The sequence below is a fragment of the Alexandromys fortis genome, unplaced genomic scaffold, assembly GCF_014885135.2.
Source record: "Alexandromys fortis isolate MF-2015 unplaced genomic scaffold, M_Fortis_MF-2015_v1.1 scaffold_183, whole genome shotgun sequence".
NCBI classification, from domain to species: domain Eukaryota; kingdom Metazoa; phylum Chordata; class Mammalia; order Rodentia; family Cricetidae; genus Alexandromys; species Alexandromys fortis.
The window spans coordinates 2,331,303-2,356,244 of NW_026068079.1; the positions used below are offsets into that span (position 1 = coordinate 2,331,303).

Consider the following 24,942-nt stretch of genomic DNA (forward strand, 5'->3'; position numbering starts at 1 on the left):
ATTCAACAGTGTGAATTCTCTCAAACAATGTTTCAGCATCCACTGTCATTGATTGGGATTGGAGAAGCTGTATCCTTCTCCAGAGTGCTGAATCTTTCTTTAAATAAATTAAAATCAGTCTGTACCATTTCTAAAAGTTCCTCAATTGACTGAGTTTTGTTAGTTAAATTGGTCATACCCTCCTTCAGATTTCCAACCTCTTTTTTGAGAAGCCTGGTATAAGTCTGTAAAGACTGTACCATTTCTAAAAATGACATATTTTTAAGAAAAAAAAATTGAGGACACGACTAATACCCAGAGTCAAAAATAGTGATGTAAAAGGGACATCATATAAATCTTGTAAAACCTCGCACATGGTGAAAGTAAAGAGGCTATTGAAATCTTGGATGGTTAGGTTGTCTGACATATTGCACTTTTAAATTAACAACTTATGATTTATATTTTGGATATTAAATCTTTTTTTATTGAGAAAAGGAAAAAAAAAGTTTCCACCTCCTCCCAGCCTCCCATTTCCCTCCCCCTCCTCCCACCCTCCTCTCCCCCTCCCTCTCCAGTCCAAAGAGCATTCAGGATTCCCTACCCTGTGGAAAGTCCAAGGTCCTCCCTCCTCCGTCCATGTCTAGGAAGGTGAACGTCCAAACTGGCTAGGCTCCCACCAAGCCGGAACATGAAGTAGGATCAAAACCCCGTGCCATTGTCCTTGGCTTCTCATCAGCCCTCATTGTTTGCCATGATCAGAGAGTCCGGCTTTATCCCATGCTTTTTCAGTCACAGTCCAGCTGGCCTTGGTGAGCTCCCAACAGATCAGCCCCAGTGTCTCAGTGGGTGGGTGCACCCCTCGTGGTCCTGACATCCTTGCTTGTGTTCTCCCTCCATCCGCTCCTCATTGGGACCTTGGGAGCTCAGTCCAGTGCTCCAGTGTGGGTCTCTGTCTCTATCTCCATCCATCACCAGATGAAGGTTCTATGGTGATATGGAAGATATTCGTCAGTATTGCTATAGGATAGGGTCATTTCAGGTTCCCTATCCTCAGCTTCCCAAGGGACTAACTGGGGACATCGCCTACATTTGTCAGAATGGCTAAAATCAAAAACACCGATGATAGCCTTTGCTGGAGAGGCTGTGGAGGAAGGGGTACCCTCATCCATTGCTTGTGGGAATGCAATCTTGTGCAACCACTTTGGAAATCAGTGTTTCGGTTTCTCAGGAAATTCGGGATCAACCTACCCCTGGACCCAGCAATGCCACTCCTGGGAATACCCAAGAGATGCCCGATCATATGACAAAAGCATTTGTTCAACTATGTTCATAGCAGTATTACTTGTAATAGCCAGAACCTGGAAACAACCTAGATGCCCTTCAATGGAAGAATGGATGAAGAAAGTGTGGAATATATACACATTAGAGTACTATGCTGCAGTAAAAAACAATGACTTCTCGAATTTTGCATGAAAATGGATGGAAATAGAAAACACTATCCTGAGCGAGGTAACCCAGACCCAAAAAGATGAACATGGGATGTACTCACTCATAATTGGTTTCTAGCCATAAATAAAGGTCACGGAGTGTATACCTGGTGAACCTAAAGAAGCTAAATAAGAAGGTGAACCCAAGGAAAATCATATAGTTATCCTCTTGGCTATGGGAAGTAGTCAAAATTGCCAGGGAGAAAATTGGTCTTGGGGGTGTGGTGGGGTGGGGATAAGGGGGGACAGGGAGAGAAAAGTGAGAAGGGGAGGATTGCGGGAACTTGGGGAAACAGGAAGATTGGGATAAAGGAAGGTTTGATAGGGGAGCAGGGAAGCACATATCTTAGTTAAGGGAGCCACCTTAGGGTTGGCAAGAGACTTGAACCTAGAGTGGCTCCCTGGATATTAAATCTTATCTGTGGTGTAATTAGCTGGATTAGGTGCAATAACCATTACCTGTCAGTAGGTGTCATGGGCCACCAACAAAACAAACCCAGCTTGGCCTACCTGTACACCTGAAGTCACATGACTGGTCTGAATCTGATTTTAGCATGAAATTCTGAAAGATGTGCTTAGATCAAAAAATAGTTATTCAATACAAATCATAGACTGTGTGCACTGTGGTTGGTCCTAATAGGTCAGCACCCACAGAGGCACATGGATAACAAGCAGGCACCCAGGAAAGCCCACATCCCATCTGAATTTCTACACAGTGTGCAGTGACAGGACACAGACACTGGGGCTAGCACATGGGGATTGGAAGCTACTCTGAGATGAATAATGAGATAATATAAAGAACCGTAGCCAATCTGTAGCAAGAAAAACCACCGCTATGTGAGAATTCTATATACACATGAACTGATGGCTCCAGGCACAGGCCAGCTGAGGGAGGGCCCACACTAACTTGGGCACAGCTTGAGCCAGCAGCCTGCAGCAGAGCCGAGGGCAGGTTCTAAAACCAAATGTTCTTGTAACAGATGATGGCATAAGTCACAAAACAATCCCACACCAGTTCAGAATTATGAATATTAAAAGGGTTGTTTATTTAAGGGGAAAACTTACAGATCACTGTCCTAGACAACAGTCCTCTGTGTGAACAGTAACAAAGTCTAGGAGCCTGAAGCAGGAGCCAGAAGCAAGAGAGTGGGCGTATGTTTACAGCTGCTTTTGCAGTATAAGAGACCACGCCCAAGTGGGCTGGTATCTTAAAGGTTATTGGCTGAAGGAGAAAAATGTGCTCCCACAGCAATCATATATACTCACTCATAAGTGGTTTTTAAACATAAAGCAAAGAAAACCAGCCCACAAATCACAATCCCAGAAAACCTAGACAACAATGAAGATCCTGAGAGAGATATACATAGATATAATCCACATAGGTAGTAGAAAAAGAGAAGACCTCCTGAGTAAATTGGGAGCATGGGGGCCATGGGAGAGGGTTAAAAGGGAAGGGAGAGGCAAGGAGGGGAGCAGAGAAAATGTAGAGCTCAATAACAATCAATTAAAAAAAAAATTTCTCAACACTGTTGGAAAGGTTTCTTTATATAATCCTAACGCTGAGTGTCTTACAAATGCCTTAATAAATGAAGGCAGCCTGTGGGGTTGAAAAAGGCTCCCCCAAGAAATCCAAAGTAGTGATGATCTCCTTCTGAATTGTTTGCCTGGGAGATTTCTGAGGCCATCCAAGCCATAAGGTTATTGTTACTGTGGTTGATTAAATTTCAAAACTGGATAATATAAGGCCATATTGTGGAAGACACCACTCACTTTGTAGATATCAGGTTGTAACTGGACTCCTTTGGATTGCAGTAGCAGAAGACTACACGTTGTTGTGGAAGTTTTGCTAAATTACAAGCCATGGGTATTACACTACTGTTCTCCATTGATTTATTGCTATGATAAAATACTCTGAGAAAAAGCACCTTGGAGGAGAAAATACGTTATGTGGCTTATGCTCCCAAGTCACAGTCCATCATTGGGAGAAGTCAGAGAAACCATAAAGGAATGCTTCCTACGGGTTTATCTTCAGCTAACTTTTTCTTATATAGCTCAGGCCCCTAGGTATAATACCAACTGTATTGTGGGAGCTGGGCCATCCCACATCAATCATCAATGAAGATAATCTGTTACAATGACCAGAGATGACTCTGATTGAAGCAATTCTTCAGCTGAAGTTATGTCTTCCCAGGTGAGCATTGGTTGTATCAGTTCACAATAAACTTACCAGCACAACCACTAACATGTAAGGTAAGATGTCTATTGATGAAGTAGTGGCACAATTGTTAAAGCTGTAGCCAATGGTTTTCTCATTGTACACAAATCCCACTGTACATGAATAGACACACATTTGATACTGTTAGCTAAGACAAAAACCTATGGCTGTGGACTGTCATTACTATAAATGTTATGAAAAGCACAACATATGGCTTTCAAACATTTGTGTTTATACCCACAGATGGCTGTTGCTGTCAGATTTGGTCATGGGAGAAACTTCATTTTTGGATGGGGCAGTAGTTACTATAAAGACCCATAACTAGTCAAACTTCTGAAAGTAAGTGACTTTTGCTGTGGCATAGTGACCACAAACGGAGAAAAATAACCAGACATTTATATCACCTCCCTTCAAAGTTCAGGGAATGTCACAGAAGAATCAAAAGCAAGGGGTATTAGGTGTTGTAGGGTAGGCCTTTGTTGGTGCATCCACATTTGATTCATTACTATATGTAATTCTAAAAAATATACTGGTTTATAAAACTAAACTTGGCTGGAATTGTTTTTCTTATTAGTTGTCAGTGCCTTCCCTGGGATGAATAAATATAAAATCAAGCAACACTACAATATTATTATAATCTAGTGACTTCCTAACAACTTCCCCACAGTGCTGAAGACCTGATTCAGCTTTCCTCTTTATCCCAACACCCACGCTAAACATCCAAGTTTTGACATCCATATGAGGAAACAACCACTGAGCATCCTGGCCTCTCTGCTCCTCTGCCTTCTTCCAAGGCTACCCAATTTCACAGTCACATCCTAGACCTTTCAACCAACAAAACAAACATTATCTGTGAAGGATCAACTTTAACTTTCTCTTCTGGCCTAACATCTCCCACCATCCCTAGAACAGCACCCACCACTTCTATTGTAATTATTTGTCCTTGCTCTCCAGTCTCCATCACTTCCCCACCATCCCTCTGCCTCTCCAGACTCACCCTTCATGCACATTGACAGATCTCATTTATAATAATTTTAAATGCTTCCTTGCAAATATTCCTTCATCTACATCCCCTTTACCACATACAATTGAAAGCATCAGCCATAACACCTCCCTTCTCTCAGACTGTCCCAAACCAGCTGTGTAATGCTAGATATATAGAAAAAGCAATGACACAGCTAAGATGATGTATTTTCCATCAGCGTTAGGGTCTAAGGATCCTTAACCCCAACTCTAACCACTCACTGGCACCAGAAAGATGACCATCTTTCTTTGACAGGCTCCTTTTTCCACTTCCTAAAGTGACTTTTCTCTCCCCTCCCCTTCTCACACTATCTAGTTTCAGCTGATGACCTTGTCTCATACTTAAGACAAATAAAAGTTATCAGACTCAAACTCTCAGTGTCCCATCTCCTATGTTCAAGCCCACAGTATCTGCCCATTTCTTCCTTCTTTTAACCTGTGCGATGAAGAAAGTATCCTTTGGGCCAAATAAAGATCAAATATCCTTTTGGGTTTAAAATCTTATTTAATGACTCCCTCCCTTCCTTCTAAAGAACTGTATTGTATTTTCTCCTTTCTTTCTTTGCTGAAGCATGATTGATTTTCACTTCACCTCTTCTAAGTTGTTCTCATCAGCAAGTAAACATGTATACCTAAATTATTCTTATTTGAAAATCTCATGCATGCAACAATGGATTTAGATCAAATTAATCCCCTAACCCTTTTCTTCTAATTCTTTTCCTGGCATTCCACCACCTCCCAACTTCGTATGTTCTGTTTTTTAAACCCACCTCAATACTTTCCCTTAATGTTCACTTATTTAATATAGTGTGTCATGGAAAGAAATGAATACTTAGTTGTACCTGTGCCTTAATTCATAAAAAAATATACATACAGAATACACAGCAGAGATAGCTGCAGTGGAATTAACCATAACACATCTAGAAATGCAGTATCAACCTCTACTCCCAATTACCCAGACTCTTGCCTTACCACCCAACCAAAACTTCTCTGCACATCATGAGCCAACAAGCCCATGGCTGTAAATTCAGTTCACATCTCCTGTTCTCATTACTCAGCCTTTCAATATCTGTGTTTCATATGCATCACTCTCAGCCTCTATAATCCCATAATAAGCTGGCTTTTCCCACTCACCTAAATGAGACATCTTTCTTAGAGACTTAGCTGTCTTAAATATCCCTACTTTCAACATCTATATAACTATTATCTTGGTCCCTCTCCTCCTCCAACTTGGACTTCTTTAAAAGTTCTTTCCCACCATTAGCTTCCAGATGACAATCAACTCAAATGCCAAATATAAGCTGTAACGACTTTATCTCCCTCTAATTCAGATAGCTCTCTTCCAAATGGAACTGTAACATTTTCTTCTTGCCGTTTCAAAGTTTAACTGTCTATAACTCATTACTTTAGGATATTCTTTCACTTGCCTCCCTTTTTCTGGGCTCCTTACTAACTTTTATGACCATCAATTTTACTGACCAAACCAAAAATTTCATTTTCACTAATACCCAACTTTCAAACAACAAGTAAGTGTAGTGGTCCCTCTTAATATCATCTCACATCTTTCCTCTTCTTCATCCCTCCTCCTAATACATAGTCCAAGTCCTCAGTGGAACAGCTGATGCCGGTCAGCTGGGGTTGAAGAATGAGCAGTGATTAAGAAGAGGCCAGTTTCATTGAGGAGAAGGCTTCTTGGAAGTAGTTCCTCAGGGTCAGCACCCAGAAGCTGTGTTCCAGCTTGAGGTATGATCTTGGCTGCCTCTGGAACACAGCTTCTGGTTGCTGACCCTGAGAAGCATCAATTTTCGCAGCAAAGCAAAAGTTTTACTTTCGTGGTTTTGGTCTCTTGTTAATCACGGACAATTCTTCAGCTCCAGCTGACCAAAAACACGGAGTCTTCACACAAAAAGCCCAGTGGAATCTGCTTTCCTCTGAAACTTCACAAGCCAGGCTCCCATTATCTGCACTGCTCTCAACATTATCTTCCAGGCTCGTACAAAACATCTCACTGAGTTCTCAATGCTTCATGACTTTTCAAGCCCAATATTGCAGTCCTTCCACAATCCTCCAAAAAACCAGCATGGTTAGTACTGTCACTGCAATACTTTATGCCTGGTACCAACTTCTTTTAGTTAGGGTTTCTATTGCTGCAATGAAACACTATGAGTAAAAGCAAGTTGGGGAGGAAAGGATTTATTTGGCTTAAATATCCACATTACAATCCATCACTAAAGGAAGTCAAGGAGGAGAGGAACTCAAACAGGGCAGGAACCAGGAAATAGGAGTTAATGCAGAGGCCATGGAGGGAGTGCTATTTATTGATTTGCTTCTCGTTGCTTTCTCAGCCTTCTTTGTTATTAGAAACCAGGACCACCAGTCCAGGAATAGCACTACCTGCAATCGACTGGGTCCTCCCCAATCGATCACTAATTTAAATGCACAGTTTACAATTTGATTTTCTTTTTTTATATAATTCCATCATGAAGTTTGATGATTGTTATCCTTTTTACTTTGTTTTCTAAACATAATACATTAGAGAGCATACCATGTACAGAATATCATGCAGTGGCTAGAGTGATCACACAGTGGTTGAAAGTGCTCTTGCAGAGGACTAGAACTGAATTCCCAGCACCCACACAGTGGCTCAAAGCTGCCTGTAACTGCAGGTTCAAGGGATTTGATGCCCTCTTCTGGCCTCTGCAGGCATCTTCACTCAGGTACACATACACACAGGACACACAAGCACGCACACACACACACACACATTTATATCTATATATAATGGAAGCCCCAAATATGAAACACATATACAATTTTAAATATATCTAGAGTCATATTCTAGGAAGTCAAAATGAAAGAGATAACATTAAATTCAACATTTTGTTTAGCCCAATATGAGAAAATATTACAGTTAAAGCATTAATCAATATAAACAAATGAATGAATTATATTTTTTTTTCAGAAGTCTTTGAAATACAATTTGCGTTATAACAAAGCTCATTTCAAATAAGCCATATTTCAAGCATTCAGTAGCTAGACATGAACCACTCTTATTATACTGGACAGTTCAGGTCAATACTATTTGTTCCTAGAAAAACTATTAATTTTTTTCCCCTAAAATGTGGTAAAATTTCATTGTGTGGGTCCTTTTAAAAGTGTGGGGGTGTGATACTTGATAGTTTGCTTCTAAAGAAATAAGTGTGAAATTATGTTTTTCCTTTTTTGCTTTATACCCACTAGATCTACCAAAGTTTTTCTGTGCACCCCAACTGTCTTGCAGCTCAAGATCGTTTTGTCTCAGTCCCCATCTCCGCTCAGCTCATGGGACTATGCCACCACCCAGGAGTGCTGAAAACGTGAGACTGGGAAATCCCTCTGATTCAAGCTATAACTGATCCAGGCATATGAGTAATCATGCAAAAATGACCCAGAGAACTGCTTAGCTCTGCACAGAGTTAAGACACTAAATTTTAGTAAAGGAATAAACTTTTGGCTCGCTTATCAATTCTTAGAATACTGATTGATACATTTATACCTCAAGTCAGTAGTGAGGAGGATGTAAGTTACATAGTTACAGTTATCCTGTCTGAAGATGGAAAAACAACACTCAAATAATCCACCACCACTTAACAGAAAAGTTGGTCCTAGAGCTATAATTATAAAGAGCTACAATACTCTTTATCCTCCACCTGTATTTTGTTTATTAATTTTTAGTTAATTTAATTAATTTTGTTTCATATAGGGTCTTGCTATATAGCCCAGGCTTCTTAGAATTTATGATTCTCCTGTTTCAATCTCCCAAGTTCTGGAGTTACAAGCATCCATCCCTGTACCCTTTACCCACATTTCAAAGACAGTGCAAAGGCAAAGGGAATGACAGAGGGGATAGAGGATTCCTGCTATTGCAGGAAGGAGACAGACCATTCCTGCTACTGCTGATATCGTGGTCAAGAGCCAACCACAACAACCTACAACATGAGCTCAATAAATGTTTTCAGGGGAACTCCTGGGCCTGGCACCAACATGAGGAAGGGAGAATAAGGGGGACTCATGCTACAAAAACCCTGGGCTGATGTCAATTGCCGCCCAACTAATGTTCACTAGATGTCGGGCACACACACACACACACACATCTGCATGAGGTAAGTCAGGGAGAGAAAAGGTTCATTATCTAGGCAAAGGCACCAAGCTACCAAGTACTAGAGGCTGGGTTTGCTCTTGACTGAGAGACAGAGCTTTGGACTGCTGTGTCAGATAGCCACTCACCCTATTCCAGCCTTCAGATAGATCCATGGCCAAAGTTAAATTGCAGCTATTTTATTCCACAAGATTGTCAGTTACCAAAATTCTACAGAGTCCAAGAATCATCACCCAACTAAGAAAACTGTAACGTGCCACACCCATCTGGCACTGACATGACTTCACTATGCAAGTATTGCCCTATTGATGTGTGTCGCAGTGTCTCTGCTTTTCTGCCTCACTGAATTTTCCCAGACCACAGAAGCCTGATTGACTCTAATGCAGGTGCAGCCTGGCAGTATGCAGGCATCTGCATCCTCAGAGTGGACCCTTTCCAGAAGGCAGGTGAGACTTTATAGATGCTCCATGACCATGGTCCAGCAGGGGAGCAACTCTGAGGCATATTCTTTAGGCTTTTCAGACTTTCACAGTAGATACTTTAGACAAGATAATTTCATTCTTCTTTTAATGCATATTAATTGTAAAATCAGTGATATTTCTTTTTTGTCTCACGTGTGTATGTTTATGCTGTGTCTGTATATGTAAAAGAGTGAGGAGGAGGGGCGGGGGAGGGGGAAGTGAGTAAGTGCTATAGCACACACGAAGGTCAGAGGACAACCCAGGGGTTGGTTGTAACCTCCCATTTATTTGAGACAGGGTCTTTTGTTTGTTACTGCATACACCTCCAGGAATTCTCCTGCCTCCACCTCCCACCTGGCAATAGGAACACTTTGATGGCAGATGCTGGCTGTTGTATTCAATTTTCATGGACTCTGGGCATCAGAGCTCAGGTCCTCAGGAGCGTGCCTTTAAAGTCTGTGGTGCATGCCTTCAATCCCAGCCCTAGAGAGGAATAGAAGATGGGAGGAGTCAGCTTTCAGACTCAGTCTCCTTCTGAGATTCCTGGTGGCAGGATCAAGATTCCAGACTGAGGTCGAGGAAAGAGCCAGTGGCTGGCTGTTTTGCTTCTCGGATCTTCAGGTTGAACCCCAATTTCTGACCCTGAGTTTTTATTAATTGTGCTTCACTCCTCTGTTCCTGAAGATCAGCTTCTAGATAAACATTTCATCTCACCCCTGCTTTAGCTTTTTTTGCCTTCAGCAGAACCCAAGTTGATAGAGGAGATACTAGCGAGCAACCCTCAGCCATATGCAAAGACAGCAACTGATATCGTTAGCCTCCTCAAATGGGAGGGGAGAACTCACATTTGATTCTGGTGGAGGCCTTCAAGAAGATCCTGTGACCCACTGGAGAATCACAGACTTAGGAACTGGTGGCAACCCTATGCACGAGGAAACTTGTCCACGGCGCACTCATTTCCATGTGTGGGTGAGTTGCGCCACACCGCACAATGGTGGGTATCTAGGGTTAGATGTGCAGTTGCCACAAGTCCAGAGCAGTGACTCACAATGTGATTTTTACTTTTGTGACCCAGAATCCCTGAGAGTGAAGTCTGGACCTGTGAATCTTAGTACGATATGGTCTGCTGTACAGAGCTACACATACATTCTAAAGTGCCTGTTCATAGAACACTGGGACAGCAAGGGGAGGATCCAAAGTCATGATCCCAGGCCTGAGGCAACTTGGAGTCCTAGCCACCACTGTGCAGTTCTAAGGACTGTGGCTGGAGGAGGAGGAAGGAAGAGGCAACGGTTCTTTGTACTGGGAATCTCCCCTTGAGAGAACCTGAATGTCCTTACCCATGCCAGTGACTTGCACAGAAAGTTTATATTTGGGAAATGTATTTCACAAAGCACATCTCTGGGTCAGGGAGGCAATCCATCATTTACATCTGAAAATGAAAAGTATGATCTCAGAGAAAAGTTCACAACAATTAAACCAAGTAGGGAGTTGGAGGGGACACTTGTGGTCAATGCAGAGCTACTCATGGAGACAGCCTGACAAGTGTCAAAGGCATGCATGCACACCCACACACACATACTACATATACATGCACACACACACACACACACACTAACAGTTTTGAACTTTACAAAAAAGAAGGCAACCCTATTTTTAATAATAGAGACATATCTTGAAGATATTATGATAGTGAAATAATCCAGATAAAGAATCACAGGCAAATTCTGTATGAGCTCACTTATTTGTGACACATTTTTTTATTTTATTTTTTCCCTCTTTTTTTAAATTTATTTATTTATTTATTAAAAATTTCTGTCTCTTCCCCGCCACTGCCTCCCATTTCCCTCCCCCTCTCCCAACCAAGTCCCCCTCCCTCGTCAGCCCAAAGAGCAATCAGGGTTCCCTGCCCTGTGGGAAGTCCAAGGAACACCCACCTCCATCCAGGTCTAGGAAGGTGAGCATCCAAACTGCCTAGACTCCCACAAAGCCAGTACGTGCAGTAGGATCAGAACCCAGTGCCATTGTTCTTGAGTTCTCAGTAGTCCTCATTGTCCGCTATGTTCAACGAGACCGGTTTTATCCCAGGCCTTTTCAGACCCAGGTCAGCTGGCCTTGGTGAGTTCCCGATAGAACATCCCCATTGTCTCAGTGTGTGGGTGCACCCCTCACGGTCCTGAGTTCCTTGCTCGTGCTCTCTCTCCTTCTGCTCCTGATTTGGACCTTGAGATTTCAGTCCGGTGCTCCAATGTGGGTCTCTATCTCTGTCTCCTTTCATCCCCTGATGAAGGTTAATATTCAGGAGGATGCCTATATGTTTTTCTTTGGGTTCTCCTTCTTATTTAGCTTCTCTAGGATCACTAATTATAGGCTTAATGTCCTTTGTTTATGGCTAGAAACCAAATATGAGTGAGTACATCCCATGTTCCTCAAACGTCAAATCTACAGTATCAAAGTCTAATGGTGGTTACAGGTTAATGGGGAAAGGCAGATAGCAAAGGACAATATTGGTCAGAAACTATATTATTTAAAACACTGCTTGGCCCATTAATTCTAGTTATTATTGGCTAACTTTTACATGTTAATTTAACCCATTTTTATTAATCTGTGTATGGCCACATGGCTGTGACTTACTAGGTAAAGTTCCCGTGTCTGTCTCCAGCAGGGCTACATGGCTTTCCTCTAACTCTGCCTTCTTCCTCCCAGCATTCAGTTTAGCTTTCCCCGCCTATCTACCCTATCAGGCCAAACCAGTTTCTTTATTAACCAATGATATTTACTACATACAGAGGGAAATCCCACATCAATCATATACTTTACTTATATGTCATCTTTGTTCATCAATCACACCTCAGTAACAAGAAACTAGATTTACAAAAACATTTCTTAATTAGACTTTATATGTATGAGTGTTTTGCTTGTATGTATGTATATGTACTGCATGCTTGCCTAATGCCTTTTAGAGGCCAGAAGACAGTGTCAGATTCTCTGTAACTGAAATTATAGATGGTTGTGAGCAAACACTTGGGTGCTGGCAATTGAATAGGTGTCTTCTGTGAGAGCAGCAAGCCCTCTTAATCATTGAGCCATCTCTCCAGCCCCAGAACTGATGTTTGCTTTTTGTTTTGATTTTGTTTGTATAGGTAAATGAATATCACACACACACACACACACACACACACACACACACACACCTGTTTTTTGAGTTCCCAAGCTAATCCTGTGTACTTTGACCACACAACAGACATGGTTCACATAGTTCAGAACACAGAGAAGGTAGACTTCAGACTTTTACCCTGTATACCAGGCTGCTTCCTCTAAGAAGGCTCAGACCATGTCATGACAGTGTTCTGTTTTGCAATATTCCAAGCACAAGGAATCCACACAACTTTCTTTAAGCACGCTGCAGAGGAGACTGAGAAGAGGCTGGAGCTTGCCCTAGGTCACCCTGCAAGCTGGTGGCTGCAGGCATCTTGAAGCTCATGTCTGCTGATCGCCAGACCAGGCTGTATAAGGACAAAGGTGAGATGGTTGATATCCCTTATATCTTCTAACTCAAGTGTCCCCAAAATGTGGTGTGCATAATTTCACAAACTGAAAAACCACTCCAGTAAAACTGAGCTGCTTTTCCTGCAGGATCAACGAGCACAGGCTTCACAGTTACTCGGGAAGTTCTCGGAACAAACGAGAGCTCTGCTGTGATTTGTCTCTTTCCAGAATTTCAGTTTCCAGTTAGTGGAGCCTAGAGCCTCATTTTCCACTTGGCCTCAGTGGATCGCTCTTAACTTTGGCCATGAACTAGACAGCCCTGACCAAACATGAGCTCGCCTCCCCTCCCAGGAACAAGCTGTCCTTCCTCCACCTCTTCCAGCAGCACTGGTCATACCCCTAACTCTAATGCCATGCTCTCAGCATGCATTGTAAAACCAGGAAATCACCAGCAATGAGGTCAGCCGTGATTTCCCAGAGGAGCCAGGATGCTGAGGCTAAGGAGAACATAGTGCCATTAAAAAAAAAAAAAAAAAAAAAAAAAAAAAAAAAAAAAAAAAGTGAACTCTCAAGAGTTTTATCATAGTGTCCTAATTATTGCTAGCTTACATTTGTTGTTATCATTTTTGCTTTGTTAGACTGGGTCACTGTGACTAGTGTTTAATGAACAGATTGGGTTTTCTTTTAAGTTCCCCCCGCACAGCTTTGAAGTTAGTAACTGGATTGTAGCTGTCTTCTCAAACATGACTATAATGTTCATGTGTCTGTTGTTGGCTTGGGGTGGGGGGGGTGTCATCCCACAGCATACCTATGGGGGAGAGAGGATAGCTCTCAGGAATGGGTTCCCTCTTTCCACTCTGTGGGTTCTGGTGAATTTGGGTCATCAGCCTTGGCAGCAGGTGCCCTTAGACGCTGAGTCATTTCCCAAGCTGTTGATTGGGAGTTTTAAAGATTTCCTGGACATCTTGATGGGGACTCATCAAGAACCGCAGGCCCCTCCTGAAATCAGCACATCCAGGACTGACTGACTCTTGTGTCCATAACTAGCCCTCTTCCAGTTAATGCTTGTGATGTAGGGAAGTTTGGAATCTGATAAGTTGGGAAACACGGGATGATGGCATGGACATTTAAGCATACCCAAGAGAGACATCTTCTTGCCAGTAATCCAAAAGACATAAGAAAGCGTCCATAGGCAAAGGGGCTAGTGTGGGCCCAAACCCCACCCCAGCATCTGCGCTGCCAGGCTCCTGCCACAGCCACATCTGTGCACAGGGAGCAGTGATCTCACTTCTCTAAGCATGCTCACCTCTCACATCCAGCCTGACATTGGCAGCTGCTCAGTTTGGCTTAGCCGCTCAGTCTCAGTCTGTGGGCTTTCGGAGCCTCAGAGTCCACACCAGACCCAAATATCATTTTCATGTCAGTGTGCACGGATCTCCCATTCCTTGGACTCTGCGCCCTGAGACCTGTGTTGTGGAATATTAGTTAAAGAAGTGTTACATTTGCTTATGCTGTGGAATATTTGTTTAATGATGCAAAGATGTGTTGCATTCTTTTATGTTGCCTTTGTTTAACTCTGTGAAGCTGGGTTACCTGGCCTGTCTAAAACACCTGATTGGTCTAATAAGGAGATGAACACCAATAGCTAGGCAGGGGAGAGAAATAGGAGGAGCAGGTGGACAAAGAGAGTAAATAAGAGGAGAGAGAAGAATGAGCAAAAGGGGAGTAGTGAGAAATGGAGAGGAGGACACGGGGGACCACACACCCAGCCACGCATCCAGCCACGGAGTAGGAAGGAAAGAGAGGTATGTAGACTAGAGATGGGTAAAAGCCCAGAAGAAAGGGGTAGATGGGATAATTTAAGTTAAGAAGCTGCCTACAAATAAGCTAAGCTAGGAGCAGACATTCATAAGTAAGAATAAGTCTTTGTGCATTTAATTGGGAGCTGGTGGCAGGCCTCCAAAGAGCAAAGAGTAAAAACAAAGACCAGCTACAGTCCTGCTAGGGAACATTTTCTGAATTGTATTCAGCTGGATTTTCTTAGACGAGCCCACATAGCTTCCTAGCTCCCTTGTTAACAACTGCCCGGGAGCCTTGTAAGCAGTTGACAGAGAACAGAACCCTTAAGATTGAACACCAAAATTGAGCTCCTTGATGGCCGCCGTTCCCATGCCCCTTTTAGCTTCCAACACTTAGCTGAGTACCAACTATGTGATAGGATTTACAAATAAACATTGCATACGTAAATAAAATTTTAAGTCAAATGAACCCACAGGGCAAAATGTTTTTCAAGTTTAATTATTTAAGCACACACAGAGAACTGAATTTTAATTTGAGAAACCAAATGTAAGGAAGAGGTGTAGCTCCTCAGAAGAGCAGTTGCCAAACTCTGGGTTCAAACTCCAGAACCATAAAAAATAAACTTAAAACAGGAAAGAAGGGGAAGCTGGAGTTCACGGGGAGTGGTGGAGATGGGGTATACCTGATCAAAACACATTATATCCGTGTAAGAAATTCTCAAACAATGAATTTTAAGTAAATAAATTTCTGGGAGAGAAAGAAAAAAGAGAATAGTCTAGGTGCGATTAAAGACTTGCATCTGTTCTAGCCTCCCCAGTAGAGTTGAAAATTTTAGTTCATTTATACTTTAACTTAATGTAATGAGTAACTTGATTCAAATGTTCTTCATCTGAACAATTATATCATGCTTTTGTTTATGTGGATTATATCTATTAATACTGACTAAAGATTTTAAATGGCCACTTAAAATATTTATATATTGGGCTAGAAGGCAGGATGGCACAGCAGTTAAGAGCACTTGCTACTCTGGCAGAGGACAGAGTTGCGTTTCAGCACCTACACTGTGAGGTTCACAACTGCCTGAAAGCACAGATCCCGGGAATCTGAAGTCCTCTGGTCCCTGCAGACACATGTGCACATATGCACACTCCTGCCTACATATACAAATTTAAAATAAAATAAGCCTCTAAAATGAATTTTTATTTTGAAATAATAACTGTAAACCCATTACACCCACCAGATGTTAAAAGGTCAATATAATTAACATGTTATAAAAAACCTTTCCCAAGACAAAATAATTCAATGAGGAAAAGGGCTATTTTACTTTTATTTTCAAATTTCTTTAATGTTTGGTATGGCAGAAATAAGCTGTGTTTTCATATCTGCTCCTGCCTTTAATTTATGGCCATATAATACAGCATGTTGGACACATGGACCCTGAATCTTCATTTTTATGAAGATAATTTTAGAAGTGTCTTCGGAGCATCCATGGGTCCCCAGTGTTTTAAGGACACCCATGGTTCCCCAGACCACACTTTGAGGACCATCGATACCATTTTCCCTAGTACAATTCTAAAAACAATAAGAGAAACTGATCAAAGAATTGGTTTTTCTGCTCTGAATGAGGTGTGACTTGATGTCACTGGGATAAATACACACTAGGATATCATGGCAAAGAAGTTTGACTGTGTATTGCAGCAGGCTTTCTTTGGGGCTGCCAACCAACTTCCAGATCATGACATGGAGACTTCTTATTGCTTATGAATGTTCAGCCATATCTTGTGTTTGTTACTAAATGTAACCAGTTTCTCTTCATCTATGTTTCACCTCAGGGTTCTTTAAGGTTTTGTTGTTGTTGTTGTTTTTCCTGTATGTCCTACTCTTCCTGCTTCTTCCATGTCTGGACAGCTGACGGCTTCCTGGCTGATGGCCCAGGTGTCTCCCTCTCTTTCCTCCTCTTCTCTTCTCCCTCTTGAGCCTAGATTCCTCCTCCTATTTGTTCTCTCAGCCCACCAGCCCTGCCTATTCTTCTACTGCCTGCCTATTCGCCATTCAGCTTTTTATTAAACCAATCAGGTGCTTTATGCAGGAAAGGCGACACATCTTTACATCATTAAATAAGTGTAGCATAAACATTGTAACATCTATTTACACAGGTGAGGTAATATTCCCCCAACATAAACAAATATAACACATCTTTGCACAGTTAAAGTAATATTCCACAACATAAACAAATATAACACATCTTTGCAGAGTTAAAATAATATTCCACAACAGCATCCTCTCAGTGTAGGACAAAATACAGATCTTAAAATTCACAACTTATTTCTTTTTGTGGAACAGAATATTCATCACAGAAGCACAGAGCCTTTGGTTCTGTAGTGTTCTTTTTGACTTTTATGTCCTATCTTCTCTCTAAAAGACCCCTCTAGATCAGCATGTGTTCTGGTCAGACAAAAAGATAACAGAAGCTAGAAATGGTGGTACACTCTTATAATCATAGCATTGGGATCTGAAACAGGAGGATCAAGGGTTTGAGGCTAGCCCCGATTACATACAAACATGCTGTCTCAATATAATGAAAAAGAAAACTATAATTTTTAGCTATCTCTTAGAAGCATTCCAAGGATTAAATACATTAACATAAGTTGAATACTTAAAATAACACAACAAACAGCAAATAGACTATTACACATCTTTTATATGATTAAAAAGGATATGTCTGTTTACCTCATCCTTCATAACTCAGTATGGCTTATAAAGACGTGTGTGCAGTTGTTCTTTTAGACCTTACTTAAGAGAGCCTTATTATGAAAGGATGAATTCACTGAGGTATCAATACAGAGTTGCTACTTAAAAGTTCAAAATGAGGCTTGAAAAATCCATACTTTAAACAAGTCCTAAAAATGGCTCCTTCCCTTGAAAGCTTTTGTGCATATAATATTAATTAGCGTTGCTCTAGAAACTTCTAAGTGGCAATTAAATTTAAGTTGGCCCCTGGGTTAATGGCAACCAAGGAGAATTGTTAATGCTAAATGCACTGAGGACTGACAGATTTGGTGAGTGTGTGCTGAATATCGACAGCATGTAAACCTCGGGAAGAGTGAAATGGAGAGGACAAACTATGTAAGGCCCTCGTCCCAGGAATAGCATTGAGCTCCACAAGTAAGGAATGGAGACACAGGCAAAATACTCTAGATAATCATGAAGACAATAAAATTAATTATAAAAAAGGCAAAAGAAGATCATTATGGCTGGAAGCAATCAGGAAGACTTTACCCACATGGAAACTTTGAGAGGGAGGGTTGAAAGATGAACATGATCAAACCAAGAAGACATGGGAAAACCACGCCAGAAAAGTGCAGGATTGAACCATGATGTTGTGGAATATTTGTATACACTGTAAAAACTTGTCTTTGCCTAAGGTGCCTTCTGATGGTTTAATAAACAGCTAAATGGCCAATAGCTAGGCAAGAGAGTATAGGCAGGACTTCTGGGGAGAGATAGGACTCTAGGAAGAACAGAGGTAGAGACACAGAAGACTCTGAAGAAGTCTGACATACAGTACAGAGCAGAGGTAACTGAGTCACGGGGCAGAATGTAGATTAATAGAGACAGGAAGTCTGGCTACATCATGATAGTCTGGCATAATGGGAGGATAAGGCAACAGAGGAAAGGACTAGAATGAATGAAATTAGTTTACATGATACATTTCATGTAGATTTCACTAAATAATCAAAACACATCGCCTTAGCAATAATAGAACTGCATCATCCACAGGTGGTCATTATGGGAATATGAACATCATCCGTTTATTCTGTGCAGGAGGGACAAAAGGAAGGAATTGAGTAACCAAACAAATGAGAAGGCCACAGAACTGATCCAAAGGAGAAGCGGTTCTCTGAGGTTTCACAACTGTTACAGGAAAGCAGGGTGTTGTTCTCCTAGTAAAAGAACCCCAAAGATTAGGGACAACTAGAAATCAGAGGAGAGCACTGTGTGCTGGACCAAGGCCATGTGTGTTATATAAAATCTGGGAATGTTTAAATTAACACAAGGAATGAAAGAAGAAATTGGAAAAGAGAACAGGTTTGGAACTTTGCTAGCGCAATCTCCCACTAAACACTAACCAACTCTCCTTTAAATCTTGGCCTCCGAGATCAAGTTCGAATGTGTCAGCAGTTGAACATTGTGAGGCTGCAGAGCTGTAATCCTCATCTCTGAGTCACAAGATGGGCCACATATCAAAGGCCTCCAAGACACCAGCCCTGAAATCAAAAGGCTTTCTCCCAAGATTACTGAGGCCCCAAACCAAATAAGCTCAGGAGAACACCTGCATTGTCCTTCCTTAGCTATAGCAGTGGAGGAAATCTAGCTGGAAGAATCGGCTAGGAGCGGCCCCGTGAGCTTCTCTCTTGTTACATCCGTTATTTCTTAGAACCTATTACATAAAAATTATGAGTTCCACTGGGCAAACAGTGAACACGGTTGCTCTCCACTCGCAGAAGCAGTTCCTTCCTGTGGCACCCTCAGCACTGCCATCTTTTCCCATCCTATTTCTTTATAATTAGTCCTCTTGGGCTCTGCAATTGGACACCAAATACTCCCTGCTTTCTCTCCAGATTTAAATTTTAAATGTTAACTACACAGTAAAAAAAAATGGAAGAATTGTATACCATTCTGTGAAGTCAAAATAAACCCCACAGCATTAAAATTTAGGGGTAAAATAGACCACAAAGTAGTAAGAAAATATAAATGAATATTCCTAATACCTTATAGTAGTGAGATACTTCCTTATTATGGTGCTGAACATAGAAACAAATGAAAAGAAGAATGGGTTTGGCTGTAAAATCCTTCCCAACTTCTGGCTAATTGGAAAAAGGGCCAAGAATGAGCTGGACTGTTTGCCATTACCCAAATCTTTTATATTTGTGGATTACCTTCACAGGCAACTCTGAAGACACAGATTCCCAATAGTCAGGACAGAAATAAAAGACAATAATATTAAAAGAACATGCATTTTCAGCATCAGTTGTATCTGTCATAGATGTGTTCTATCTCTGAACCTGTGTGATTGTGTGTGTTCATATATGCAGCTGAGCTATGCAGCTGAGTATACATGTGCACATGAGTACAATTCCACATACACATGTGTGTGTCCATTAGTCAAAGCCAGAAGACAAACAAGACAAACTTAGGTGATTTTTGACATTCTCTGGAACCAATAATCTTCTATTGTTTGTTTGTTTATTTTGAGGCAAAGTTTCTCTGTGTATCCCTGGTTGTCCTGGAACTCACTCTGCCTCTGCTTCCTCAGTGTTGGGATTAAAGGCTTATGCTACCACCTCGTTTTTTGAGACAGGGTCTCTCATTGGCCTAAAGTTCTTTGAGTTATATAGGTTGTGTAGCCAATGGGCCCCAGGAACTTGCTTGTTTCTACCCCACCAGTTTGGGATTATAAGTGTGCATCTCCATGCAAGGCTTTTTTTTTTTTTTTACATCGTTTCTGGGTCTTTAACTCGAGTCCTTATGCCTGCACAACAAGCCCTTTAATTAACCCAGACCCATGGTACTGTATTTTAAATGTGAGGGAAAAAAATGCTAATGGCATGCAGGTTTTTGTTCAAAAGTATGCTGACAGAGGAAGTCAACTCAAGTGCTCCTCTTGATAGCTCGGTGTCTTAACTCATGGTGCCTCCTTGCCTCAGATTCCCTACAAAATGAAAATCACATTTTCTGGAAAGCAGTGTTGGAAAAGGCATCACTTGTCTTCAGAGAACTAGAATTCTTATTTCAAATGCTGGAGTTATTCACAGTATTATATGAAATGATTTAGTAAATAGCAGGCCCAGTAAGTCTTAGTATTACCATGGATGCTAGGCAAAAACACATACTAACCACATGAAAACTGGGAATATAAGTAGAGTAACTCACAAAAGGAAAGCGAAACCTTAAGCAACGAGACTGACTGGTAGGATGGATGCTCAGTGATATTATTCGTCAGTACTCTGCACCTTCCAGTAAGATCCCCTCTCCACTCATTAATTGCCAAATATTGAAAATAATGACAGCGCAAGATGGTATCAAGAAGCTGATTTAATAGGATTGTTGAAAGTATGAATTTCTTTGGCAAAGAGTAAGCCTTCACCAAAGGTATTGAAAATTAAATACATGTCTTCGAGACCTTTACAGATGGTCTCAAACTGATTATGGTTTGAAATAATGATTTTTCAACACTGCTATAGTCATGTTTTCCCTAGAGACCATACAGTTATACATTTCTGTTCATAGTTTTCACAGTAACAGATTCAACAAACCACAGAACAAAAATACCTTGGAAAAAAAATGAATCTGCATGGAAAAGTTAATATTCTTATATAATACTTACATTCCATTAAATAGTGTAAGCAACCAAGAAATTATTTAAAATTTATGGGAGAGTTACAGATGTTATAATGCAAATTCCATACTATTATTTGTGTATCTCTCTATATATGTGTGCATTATGTTAATTTATATTAATTATATGTTATGATATATGAAGTCCCTCTGTATACAAGTGACTTAAGAAGGTGCTGAGTTTTGAGCTAGCATGCTTTTTGGGTTTAACTGTAAGTGATGCGATGCTCTCTGGTAACCTGGAAAGCAGCAGAAAAGTTAACAGTGCAATTCCAAGAACAAAGCAACCATGCTCTCAGGGTTCTGAGGGGTTAAACCGAGGTTCTCAACCTGTGGGTCAAATGATCTTTCCACAAGGCTCACCCAAGACCATCCACGTATCATATATTTACATTACAATTCATAACAGTAGCAAAATATACAGTTATGAAGTAGCAGCAAAAATAACTTTATGAGGAGCTATATATATTAAAAAGTTTGCAGCACTAGGAACATGGAGAACTACTGTGCTCAACATGTAAAGTGTATTTTTCAGCTTAGATTTTCAACCTGTGCTAGGTGTTTTCAATCTCACCTCACCATAAGCTCAAGAGCGTCTGTTCTTTAATTTGTAGGGATATATTCTAAAACTGGAAAGAAACAGGATAAATGTACAGAAGTACTTAGCTGCAAAATGTTCATAATGAAGTAAATAATAACAGAGGAACAATTAGAAGGCATTGAGTGGTCAGAATCCAGAGAATTCATTAAATAAGACAACTATCTGGTTATGTTTCATCTTCGGTAGACATCATACAATTATTAAAAGAAGACTAATGGCAAGAAGGATGTTGGTGATATTGTAAATGATTAAAGAAGAGTTATAAAATATATAGTAATTGAAATTACTAATCTACACTTATTAGAAACATACAAGATATATATAACAAAATATAGCTACGTTGTCTATGTGGTGAGATTCCAGTGGTTTTGCTTTGCTTCTTACCCATTTGTAAGTTCTAAGGTATTTCCAGGAAGCATTGATTGCTATTGAGTGACTATTTAAATGATAATCCTTTTGCAGTGCTTTGAATTGTGCACACAGCCACCACCTACAACCACTGGGCCATGTCTCCAGGATCCTAAGCAATTAAAATTTAATGTGATTTTTACTAGAATGTTATGAAGACTAAGAAGCTTTCAAGAAACTTGCCTTTAAAGTGCCCTAAGATACCAAGAGATATATTCTAGTGTCTTCTCCATATACTATTATTTTATTAACTAATTATTCTCTTTACTCTTTCTATTTCTGTATCCCCATGATGATGTCTTGGATCATTGACACAGGCACCACAGGGTCCTTGTGTTCCATGAGTTCCAAGCCTAGAGCTTGCCTGGGATCTTGGGACATCAGAGGCAGAAAGAATCATAGGTTAACCTGACCTGGGAGAGTGGCCACATGTGATACTGGAAGAGCATCTGACCCCGAACCAACTTTAATGTCCTCAGAGCAGGATCTAGCCTGGGAGAGAAGAGCAGATGGCAAAGATAGTCAAGATTTAGGATTCCAACTAGGACTCAAGTAGATGGTGTTTAGGCATGAGTAGTTAGACGTAGCCACAAGACAGGATGACTAATAAGGATACCTGATCAACCACTGGTTGGCCATTTAATGAAAAAAGGAGAAGGAAGAAATGCCATGCAAAGCTCCTGCCATCTTCACCATGCAGTGACTTGAGAGATACTACTGATGTATCTGTACAAAGTCAACTACCCCACTGCTCTGAGAAGCATCTGAATGGGAGCTGGATAAGCAGTTGTCTCCACGGGCTCCTTTCTCTCCTGCAGAGATCAAAATATGGAATTCTCTGTCTTGCTGAAATTCTGCACACCCAGAGTCAACGACATAATTGAGAAGACAAAAATCACACATAGAATTTGGGGCAGCATAATATGGCACTTATAGAAAACAGGTAGAACACTATTCTGTCTTTTATTTATTTTTTATTGTTTTTATTGAGCTATATTTTTTTGTCCACTCCCCTCCCTCTCCTTTTCTCTTGTCCTATGAGCTCCATGCTCCCAATTTACTCAGGAGGTCTTGTCTTTTTCTACTTCCCATGTAGATTAAATCTATGTATGTCCCTTTTACTGTCCTCTTTGTTATCTAGGTCCTCTGGGATTGAAAACTGTAGACTGTTTTTTTCTTTGTTTTATGTCTAAAAATCACTCATGAGTGAGTATGTATTATATTTGTCTTTCTGGGTCTGGGTTACCTCACTCAATATTGTATTTTCTAGATGCATCCATTTGTCCACAAATTTCAAGATGTCATTATTTTTTCTGCTATGTAGTACTCCATTATGTAAATGTACCACACTTTTCTTATCCATTCTTCTGTTGAGGGGCATTTAGATTGTTTCCAGGTTCTGGCTATAACAAATAATGTTGCTATGAACATAGTTGAGCACATGTCCTTGTGATATGATTGAGCATTCTTTGGGTATATATCCAAAAGTGGTATTGCTGAGTCTTGAGGTAGGTTGTTTTCTAATTATCTGAAAAATTGCCATACTGATTTCCAAAGCAGTTAGAAGACCTGTATGATAAGAAATTTAAATCTTTGAAGAAAGAAATTGAAGAAGACACCAGAAAATGGAAAGATCACCCATGCTCTTGGGTAGGTAGCATTAATATAGCAAAAATGGCAATCTACATATTCAATGTAATACCCATCAAAATCCTAGCAAAATTCTTAACAAACCACAATAGAACAATACTCAACTTTATATGGAAAAGCCAAAACATATGGATAGCCAAAACAACCCTGTACAATAAAGGAACTTCTGAAGGCATCGCAATCCCTGACTTCAAACTCTACTACAGAGTGGTTTTGGCATAACATCCTGGTATTGGCATAAAAACAGACAGGACGACCAATGAAAATGAATTGAAGACCAGGATATCAATCCACACACCTATGAACTCCTGATTTTTGACAAAGAAGCAAAAAAATGTAAAATGGAAAAAAGAAAGCATTTCAACAAATGGTGCTGTCATAACTGGATATTAACATGTAGACAAATGAAAATAGATCCATATCTATCACCATGCACAGAACTCAAGTACAAATGGATCAAAGACCTCAGCATAAAACCAGTCACACTGAACCTCATAGAAGAGAAAGTGGGAAGTACACTTGAATGCATTGGCACAGGAAACCACTTCCTAAATATAACCCCAATAGCACAAACACAGAGAGAAACAATTAATAAATGGGACCTTCTGAAACTGAAAAGCTTCTGTAAAGCAAAGGACATGGTCAACAAGATAAAATGGCAGCCTACAGAATGGGAAAATATCTTCACCAATCCCAAATCAGACAGAGAGCTGATCTCTGAAATATATAAAGAACTCAAGAAATTGATCATCAAAAAAAATCCAATAAAAATGGAATACAGACAGAGAACTCTCAACAGAAAAACCTAAAATGGCTGAAAGACACTTAAGGAAATGTTCAACATCCTTAGTCATCAGAGAAATGCAAATCAAAACAACTCTGAGATTCCATCTTACACCTGTAAGAATGGCCAAGATCAAAACACTGATGACAAGTTATGCTGGAGAGAATGTGGAGTAAAGGGAACACTTCCTCCATTGCTGGTGGAACTGCAAACTGGTACAGCCGCTTTGGAAATCAGTAGAACACTACTTCTTTTTTCCAATCACAAGAATCTTCATTTCAGCAGTGGCCAAAGGCAAGGGAGAGAGGTGTGGAATATCTGTCTAAAATTTATCAGTGGAGCATAGATGGGAAAGGTCTCCCACTTAGACCAACCTCTGTAAGGCTCGTTCATCCACCCCCATTCAAGCCAAGGTAGGCACTGGGTCTTCCTTTTGTGTATGGAATCTAAAAGAGATGATCTCCCTTTCCTTCTACACTTAGCCTGTGACTGTCAAGATGAACTCAGG

The 24,942-nt window shown here is 40.6% G+C and overlaps 1 long non-coding RNA gene across 1 annotated transcript in view; it reads right to left on the reverse strand.

The window, feature by feature from the left end:
• Positions 1-10,643: 10,643 nt before the first annotated feature.
• The window catches only part of LOC126488368 (uncharacterized), a 56,787-nt gene continuing 42,488 nt past the window's right edge, over positions 10,644-24,942 (reverse strand). The window contains exons 7-9 of the long non-coding RNA XR_007588665.1: positions 14,099-14,258; positions 12,599-12,809; positions 10,644-10,735 (exon numbers count right to left, since the gene is read on the reverse strand). This is a non-coding gene — a long non-coding RNA (uncharacterized lncRNA). The remainder of the gene's footprint in view (positions 10,736-12,598; positions 12,810-14,098; positions 14,259-24,942) is intronic.